We start from the raw sequence: 10,230 nt of genomic DNA, 5'->3' as shown, positions 1-10,230 counted from the left end.
GAAATGTGGTTGATGGTGATGTCACAGCTTCACTGGGGCAATCCCACCAACCAAAGCTTTGCACAATGACAGAATTTTCAGAAGCAGAGTTAGGACTGTTAGCCTGATTTACATCTTTTTATTTCTGTATTTGCCTGCTGTAGTTGCTCCATAAAATCACTTGGGAATATCTGTCTATAAGTCTTAGCTTTTTTTTTTTTTAAAGATTTTATTTATTTATTTATTTGAGAGAGAGAATGAGAGACAGAGAGCACGAGAGGGGAGAGGGTCAGAGGGAGAAGCAGACCCCCCGCTGAGCAGGGAGCCCGATGTGGGATTCAATCCCAGGACTCCAGGATCATGACCTGAGCCGAAGGCAGTCGCTTAACTGACTGAGCCACCCAGGCGCCCTAAGTCTTAGCTTTTAAAATGTGGCAATGGAAGAATGAAATTGGCTTTCAAGATAAAACAACTGTATCTAACTTTTCAGCTGCATCCCAACTTTCACCATGCACACTAATTTTAACAACTTTCCCAGTTTAAGATGACAAAAAGGCAGGTATCCCAAAAGAAATATGTGCATTCTAAGGGAATATTTTATTGGTTATTTCCATAGAAAATTCTAACAAATTTCTCTGTAAACAATCACTGGATGTCAGTAAGTCCTATTATGCAAAGTATTGCTAGTAAGCTTTGTTCCAGACATTTTAACATGTAATTGGTGCTGATTTATCTTGTATAGGTTTATGTTAAAGCATTTCCAAAATTGTATACATGTCTTTAGCTGAAGATTTTAAGATGTCACATAGACAAATCAGATAGAAATTCTGCCAACGCTTTTTCTTTTTGATTGTCTCTAGATTTTGAAACCAAAAACTGAACTGAAGTCATCTAAAGAGTTAAAATTTCGGTGATCTGCAATTTATTGCATTGTGGAAGATTATTTTTTATCTTGTAAAAACATTTTTTTTGTTTAATATATATTTTTTAAACATTTCATTAGTAATTGAATTCTACTTTGCCATCTGAATTGACTTGAATGTCTCAAAACAGGTACATATTGTAAATATTCATATTTACATATACATACATATACATTACTTTGAAAGTAAATATTCATATATGTATAATAAATCTGAAGGACTGTATGATCATTGATCCCATCCAAGTTTACGGATGCCAGAAATGATGGTAGAATAGGTTTGTCTAATCTGGTCTACCAAAGTCTGAAGCTAAATCTGAAGGTAGTAAATGGAGATTTTGTTCAATACAGTGGGTAAAGACAAAAACTGGTACATTCTTTGTGTGTATGTACGCATGTGTGTGCACATATGAGTGCATGTCTATGCTCATATGGGAAAGGAACTTTCCAGGGCCCTGGAAAGCAGTGGCAAACACAGCCTGCTCAGAAATATGCGGGCACTGACTGTCTTTATATACTTGGAGATACTGGTTCACAAGCTAATTCTACACCTCAGAGAAAGATTACAGATTTTTAATAAACACCCCAAAATTAGGTAAGGTATTGTTAAAAGTTCATTGCTTATGAGTAAAATCTCAAAATTATGGCATCATGGATGGTCTGATGAATACGTTAATTTCTTCCACTGGGTATGAAAGGGAGTGCCTTCCTCTTTTGTGAATTTGGATCTTTGTTCTAAATTGGAAGTTGGCATATTTCTGGAACTTAAGACAAAACCACAATCAACCAGAATCTAACCTTTCTATCCAGCCAAGAGTTTACTTCATTCACCCAATTAAAATGTGAATCCTCTATAATACCTATATTCATAATCTCTTTTAGTGTGTATTTTCTCCATAATGTCCAACTTCCATCCATCAGCTGTTGATTTACAGCAAAAGCCATTTTTAAAATTGCAGAATTTTTAAATATGTATTCCCTAACTTTACAGACTCATAAAATCCATCTTCACCTCTGTATTTCATAGCTTATTCACCTAGACGAACGGTCAGGAAAAAGATGGAGCATGTTTCACATATAACTCATTCACTGCCTCTCTTATTTCCTTTTGTTCACTAGTCAATGCAACATGAGAGAGCAACAGGATTGAAGGAAGAGGGCAGATAATTGGAAAATATTATATATTATCCACCTCTTGAAAAGGTAGTGTAATGTCTACAGGAAGACTCTGCTCCCAGGCTTTCATCTGTAAATCATAACTACTCTTACCCTTCCAGTTACCAGAGGGAAAATTCCTTTACGTTGTTATGCTGTTTATCTTGGAAAGGAAAAGTAAGAACTTTGTAATAACACCTAAGATAACAGTCTCACAGTAATCTATGTGATCACGTAGGAGAGTGAGTTTTATAGTTTTAGATTCCTTAAAAGACTAGGCTACAACAACTGCAGAATATTTGATGTAAGGAGTAAAAACTAGGTAATGTGAAGAGCAAATAATGTTGATGTTTAGCTTGAAAGAAAGAAATATAAACATTTAAAAGCTTGTCTCAATAGATGACCACAGAGACAAATTTTATACTGCCATAATGGGAAAAGAAAGAAATAATGGACAGAAGTTTTAGGATTGAAAATTTGAACTATACAGAATTAATTATAAGAATTAGATATTGATTGTTTTAAGGGGCTAAAGATGTAAACAGAAGGGTTGTAACACTTTTGTTGTTAGAGATGATACAGAGGACATTTTAGCATCGAATGGGGAGTTAGACTAATTAAGCTTTACTGACCTTTGCATTTCTGATGTTCTGTAATTATACTGATATTTAAAAATCATAGTATTCTTTTGTTATTGGTTGAGCTAATAGGAGTGAAAGCAATGCATGATGAACACAGTAAAGTAATGATTACTAGATTTGGAGTTGGAAACGAGGCTTGAATTTCAGTTCTATCACTGACTCTAATAACTTGTACTTTAAAAAAAAAACTAACTTAGGGCGCCTGGGTGGCTCAGTTGGTTAAGCGACTGCCTTCGGCTCAGGTCATGATCCTGGAGTCCCGGGATCCAGTCCCGCATCAGGCTCCCTGCTCGGCAGGGAGTCTGCTTCTCCCTCAGACCCTCCCCCCTCTCATGCGCTCTCTTTCTCATTCTCTCTCTCTCAAATAAATGAATAAAATCTTAAAAAAAATAAATAAATAAAAATAAAATTAAAAAAAACTAACTTATCTGGGTCTTAGCTCTCTCATTAAGAATAGTGATAATTATGGGGCACCTGGGTGGCTCAGTCGTTAAGCTGCTGCCTTAGGCTCAGGTCATGATTCCAGGTCCTGGGATGGAGGCCCGCATCGGGCTCCCTGCTCGGCGGGAAGCTTGTTTCTCCCTCTCCCACTCCCCCTGCTTGTGTTCCCTCTCTCGCTGTGTCTCTCTCGGTCAAATAAATAAATAAAATCTTAAAAAAAAAAAAAGAATAGTGATAATTATATTATCTATCTCACAAGGTTATTATGTGAGTTAAATTAAATAGCACATATTCAATACAGCAACCCTTTAAAGACCTAATGTGTACAACACAGTGTTACAAGCAGAGACTGAAACATGAGAAAAAGGAAGTTGGAACCTAAACTTCACCAGGGTTTGTGGCACATAAAGGGACAGCTATAACTCAACATGGTAAATGCTATAATAGAAGTGAGTTAAAATGTATCTTATGAAAAAATAAAGTTGGGAAAGTTGGTTTGACTTGGGAGATGAATTAGGGGAAAAAATGCAGAAAAGAGGTGCTATAAATCCCACAAGATGAACAGAATTCAGGCAGTATGCAAAGGATATACCAGAAATATTCAGCATGAGCAAATGCAGAGTGATGAATAAAAGTCTACCGTAAGCTTCCTCCTCCCAAAAAATAATAAAATGTAAGTCCTACCTGGTGAATAGCAAATAGTAAAGGCTGACTTGATTATATATTTTAAAACATTTAATATGGTGCATGGCAGATTCCTGGTTCTAGTCATAACAAAATAATAGACTTGAGGCTTATTCTCCTGCAATAAACTGAAAATATATGATACAACAGGTTCTAAGCATTGTGCAACAAGCAGTATAGAGTTGTGATCCTTAAAGTGAGCTCCATATTTAAAGCTGGCCTTCTATATATGTCTACTTTTTTTTTTTTTAAGAATGTATTCATTTATTTGGGAGAGAGAGAGCACAAGCAGAGAGGAGCAAAGGGAGAGGGAGAAAGAATCTGAAGCTCCACACTGAGAGCAGAGTCTGATGTGGGGCTTGATCCCATGACCACAGGATCTTGACCTGAGCCAAAACCAAGAGTCAGACGCTTAACCAACGGAGCGACCCAGGTGCCCCTATATATGTCCACTTTTAAAAGTGCAGGGAAGGAAGGAGAAACCCAAACAGATAGCAGTAATTTTTCTGGATAGAGAAACAGACTGTAGGATGAAGGTAAGATGTCTAGAATTTATGAAGAAGGTCCCAGAAAGCAAAGCGCTACAAGGAGAAGGAGATCCCAAAACCTGCATATGAGTCTTCTCCAATTTTTGACTGAATACTAAATTGTACATATATAGAGTGAGATTTTACATGGCCAGATTGAGAATAGTTACTGAGCACCAATGAGCTGAACAGAGATTCCACTGGTTGTATAATGTTGGGAGGCATCAGAGTTTCAACTAACCAAAGTGAAGAGACCTCACTGAGTACGCCCAGGTATTTAAGTGAAAACTCAGGAAAGTAATGCCTCCAAAGTAGGGATAATTTAGCCTCATATGCTCTAAAAGCAGCCATAAAAAGCTTAAAACCAAGCATCAATGAATCAAGCTGACCTGACCGTAAATTAACTGCCTGCTGAAACAAAATTCAACACAATTTTATAGAAGACAAAAATCTAAACTCTAAACATAGCATGGAAAATAAAAAGCATAAAATTAAAACAATTATTTAAAATGCAAAAAAAAAAAAGGGGGTAGGAAACTATGACATGGAACAAACAAGCATGAAAACAGAACTGCAGATAACCAAGACATTGTTAATAGCAAACAAGCACGTATCAGGTATTAAAACATGTCAAAGATTTAAAGGAAAAGATGGAAGAGAGACAAGATATAGGGAATATCAGCCGAGAAATAAAAATTTTTAAATCTTAAATGTAGCCAGCATGGGACACATAACATAAAAAGGGAATGATGATAAGGAATATTGCTAACATTACATCAGAGCAAATTTAAGTCAGCTGACCTTGAAAAAAAATTTTAAATACTAATAAATTAAAAATCTCTCAGAAATATATATCCAGTGAAAGTAATCTCCAAAAGCAAAGGCAAAATGAACACTTTTGCAGATAAGTAAAAGGTGAGAGAATTTGTAAACAATGGAACAGCACTAGGAGAATGTTGGAAGGAGGTCTTTCAGGCAGAAGGGTAGTGATACAAAATGTAAACTCAAATCTACTGAAGACATAGAAAGCCAGAAATGGGTAATGTGTGGATAAATTTAAAAAGAAACTTTGTTTCATAATTTATTTGAAAAACAAATGACTAATAAAAATAATTATAATAATTATATATTGTGGGGTATATAACATATGTGAAGTAAAATGTATGATAGATGGATCACCAGTGACAGTAAGTGATAAATGAAACAATCACACTGGCACACATATTGGTCTGTTTGAACATAAACCTTGTCTTCTTAGGTGTGTCAGTACCCCGAGTTTATATCTCTACATGTGGTATGAGTGACAATCTTGGCAGAGACAGAGAAGAGTGATTCTTGCACTATTGGGAAAAGTATCAAATATCGCTTCATGAACACGAGCACCATGAAAAATTAAAATTACCAGGTTTCAAGGCATGAAAATGCTAAAAAATTGGAGAGTATTTATTATTAAAGACCATTGTACCTTCTTTTCAGGAATCCCTCCCCCCCGCCCCATTCCCATGAAAGAGCATTTGCCACCTGAAACAATTCACAGAGGTCACTGGTCAATGACTTCATAAAGGTCTGTTGCATGTTGTCTTAGATCAATTAATGTTGAAAAGCTGGGCATATAGTTTCAGATTAGCAGGAAATTCTAGTCTTTCCCAAGGTTTTATAAAACTCTGGCAACAAAAGGATAGGAAAACAAATCTTTTCAGAGATACCCGTTTGAATTAATGTTATCAATCCCTCATGTCCAGTCACATAATCAATGTGAATTATGAGTGTTTATTAAAACAGTACATGAAACAAATGATCAGTTACATGCTAATTGCAAACTGAATAAAACTTCAAAAAATAATGAAGCTTTGACCTGATTCTTAATAGCCTATTAGTAGTTGGTACTAGAAGTCACTGGGTGGGGAGATGGGCACAATATCAGATGTTTTCCTTAAGCAACAATGGCAACAGCAAAGAATGGAAAGTTTCAACAGGAAATTACACAAATTTTATTAACTTCATCCAATAGCTTTAGGCTAAAGTCCCACTTAGCAATTGTCATATCTGATGATTTCTGCTATGAAACCCAATATATCCAAGGCTCTTCCCAAAAAGTCTTTACACCTTCTTACTGAAACATGAGCTTCCATGGCTAGATAAAGAAGAGGTTTTTGGAGTCCTAAGACTTCTCAAGTTTATTTTGTTCTCTATATTTACCTTCCACCCTTTAGAGGTGATTCAAAAAGAACTTGAGAACACCCATGCAGGATAAAGGAGAAGAAAAAAAATTTCAAGTATGGATTTATTATGATAAATTCCTTGTTCCAGTTTTGAAACCAGTTACCTACAACAATATCTTTATTTAAACAATTATACAGAAAGAAAAAAAAAGCAGATTATGAAAATTCCCATTTTACTTACTAGGTTTGAAAGTTATGTTTCCTTACTCTTGAATGTGAATATGAACCTTCTAAAATACCTTTATGTTGATTTCAGTTATGTTGCCAAAAGGAAGAGAAACTTAAAATCTGTTGTGGGAGTGTCCTCTCTCAAGTTTCAACTTAGTTGGATATAAATCAAACACTGCTTAGCTCTGGGTCTTCAAATTATAATTATTATTTTTTTAAAGCTTTTTCTTTTCTTTTTTTTTTTTAAAGATTTTATTTATTTATTTGAGAGAGAGAGAATGAGAGACAGAGAGCATGAGAGGGAGGAGGGTCAGAGGGAGAAGCAGACTCCCTGCCGAGCAGGGAGCCCGATGCGGGACTCGATTCAGGGACTCCAGGATCATGACCTGAGCCAAAGGCAGTTGCTTAACCAACTGAGCCACCCAGGTGCCCTGGGTCTTCGAATTATTGGTGGCAGTTTAACAAAGGTCTTTAGCTTGCTACATTTGATTAGTTAGCTTAACATATTGAGGCATCCTATTCTCTCTCCAAGCTCTCAAAAATTTTTTCCAGAAATTTATTTGCAGAAGTCCATTCATTAATTGAAAGTCCAGGATTTACCTTATTTCTCAATGTTCCAAAAAAAAAAAAAAGCATACACATATTATCAATTAACATCAAGGCAATTTCTGCCCATATTAGTTTTGATTTAGATTTTTACATCATTCTAGGATTCTAATTTTATAGTTGATTCATTATAATAAAATAGTTTGAGGATGTAAGTTCTATTATAAGACATTTGAAAAGGACTGTTTGAAATACTTGTGGTTGGTGCCAATTTACCAGATTGGTAATTTACCTGAGAGAGATGAAAACTATGTATCAAAGAAATAAGATATAAAATTATTTTTGTAAATAAATAGCATAAAATCCTATTCCTTTGATATTACATATCAAATATATAGGACATACTGATTGAATACATAAAAATATGAGAAAATCCTAGAAAAGTGTTTATCAATTTAGAAAACTTATCTCTGTAAATAATATATAATGAGGACTGTTTTCCAGTATCTTACACAGAAATGTCACCATGTTTATGAACTGGAGAATCTAGCAATTATTTTATGAGAATGACAATAGTTCTTTAAGTTAAACTAATCACATTTCTTTTTTTTAAAAAAACTAATCACATTTCTTATTATGTTTTCATCTTTCTGGAAACTGAAAGTGTATATATGCATATACCTACCAAAATTAAAGCCAGACCACATTTGGTAGTTAATGTTTCTGAGCAGATAATCTAAAAAAATATATCTCTAAATTCAATATGATTGCTTAAATAATACATCATGAATCTAAGAAAAAAATCATTATGAAATGTTATCAAGCCCAGCAGTAATGGAAGATAACAGTATCTCTGTTCCCAAAACCAAAAATTACAAAGGGCTCAAATGCCCCAAAGTAAGAGAATCAATTAAAAAAAGGTGATATAACCAAAGAATTAATAAGTACTCATAAATACTACAGCAATGAAAAGTGATGAGCTATTGATACACACAATGACATGAAAGAATCTCCAAAATACTCTGACCCAAAAAAGTATACACCATATGATAATATTCATATAAAGTTTAAAATGGGCAAAATCAACCAATTCACCAATGGGCAAAGTAACAGAAATCAGAACAATGCCTGAGGGGTGACAGGACTTGGTCAGAATGTGGCATGAGATTTTTCAGAAAGTAATGAAAATGTTCTTTATCTTGACTGAGGTGTGGGTTACTCACATCTATGCTTTTGTCAAAAGTCTTTGAATCTAAAAACCTGGGAAAGTAAAACTCTACACATTAGTCTCAAAAAACAATAACTTCTGATATTCTTCTTCCTTGCCTAATATGTTTTTCATTTTTAATGACCTAGATTTTCTCTTATTATTGTGCTTCAGCTGAGCCCAGAGTGAATTTTTAAGAAATGTAGAGTATAAATGTCAGTGAGGTAATGGCCAAAAAGTAGGTAACGAATTATCACCCCATTAGCATTTGTAGTATGCACAATAGCCCCTTAAAAATGTCCACATCCTAATTCCTGGAACCTGGGAATATGGCAAAAGCTGTAATCAAGGTTACCTGTAATTAAGGTTATTAAGGTTAGCTGTAATTAAGGCTACCTTAAGATAGGGATAGTACCCTCAATTATCCAGGTGGGCCCAATCTAATCACATAATTAAAAGCAGAGAACTTTCTCCAAGTGGAGTGAAAGAGATGTGGCAGAAGGAGAAACTGGAGATTCCAAGTGAAAAGGATTCGATGTGCCACTGCTGATTTTGAGAAGTAGGAGTTCACAAGATAGGAAAGAGTTGGGCCTCTTGGAGCTAAGGCAGCCTCCTGTGGATGCCAGCAAGGAACCAGTGATTTGCAACTGCACAAAAGAGGTGACCTAAAACCGCAAACTCTACAAATAACCTGAATGAACTTAAAAGCAGACTCTTTCCCAAAGCTTCCCAATAAAAGCCCCACTGGCAGACACCTTGATTTGGACCATGTAAGACCTCTGTCCTAGGGAACTGTGAAGTGATAATTTACGTTGCTTAAGCCATTAAGTTTGTTGTATTTTGTTACAGTGGCAACAGAAAACTAAGAGGTATTTCAGAATGAGATGAGAACACAAAAAGATCATGATTTTCAGGAAGGTTAAAAAACATCTCAGGAATCTTGTGAAAACATGGAAGATCTGGGGGACAAGATGATACTGATAACATTTTTATCCTTATTATTTAATTTGTATCAAATTCTGCTATACCTCTTCTATTAGCTCACCCCTCTCCTTCTTGTTTTCCAAGAGCTTCTCACTGCTTGTATTAAAATCCTCTCCAGGTATAAATTTCATTCTCAGTAAAACCTTAAAAATGTGAGTATAGTTGGCATTTTAACTTCATTTATATGTAGGATTTTTTTAAGTCTAAATTCTTCTTTTGATTACTCTTATAACATGGGAGAGATTATTCTTATAATATGGAAAATATAGATATTTTAATTGGAAACCAAACCAAAATCTGAAGATATTGCCTCAGGGTCTGTTTGTCAACCTCAAATCAATTTGGGAGAATCTGTGTTACAAACTGTCATCAGTGACTGACACTTTCAGTTTCCTCCCTTATTACTCTCCCACCCCTCTCAGAAAATCATTACATCTAGTTAAAAATAGGGTTTTCCCATTTTTCACCCTTGTCACCATTTTCAGAAAAGCTTTTATTAGCCATTGTCATCAAATGTCATTCCCCACATACAGTGTCTTTTCTTGCCTATGAAGGATACTTTCTCCTGCTAGAGAAAAATGAAAGATTAGAAATCTAATCATATACAATCTTGTTTACTATAGTCACCAAAGAGGTAACTTTCCACCACTGCTTGAGACTAATATTTTGTGTTCTTTGTTTTTTAAAATCCAATCTGATCTCAAAATCTCTCAGTAGATGAGAAATACAAATCTAACTGAAAAAAAAAATTGTT

Source organism: Mirounga angustirostris, unplaced genomic scaffold, assembly GCF_029215605.1.
Source record: "Mirounga angustirostris isolate CCGP_5_RB_7025 unplaced genomic scaffold, mMirAng1.0.hap1 SCAF_9, whole genome shotgun sequence".
Lineage (NCBI taxonomy): Eukaryota > Metazoa > Chordata > Mammalia > Carnivora > Phocidae > Mirounga > Mirounga angustirostris.
Note: the sequence above shows the minus strand (reverse complement) of the source record.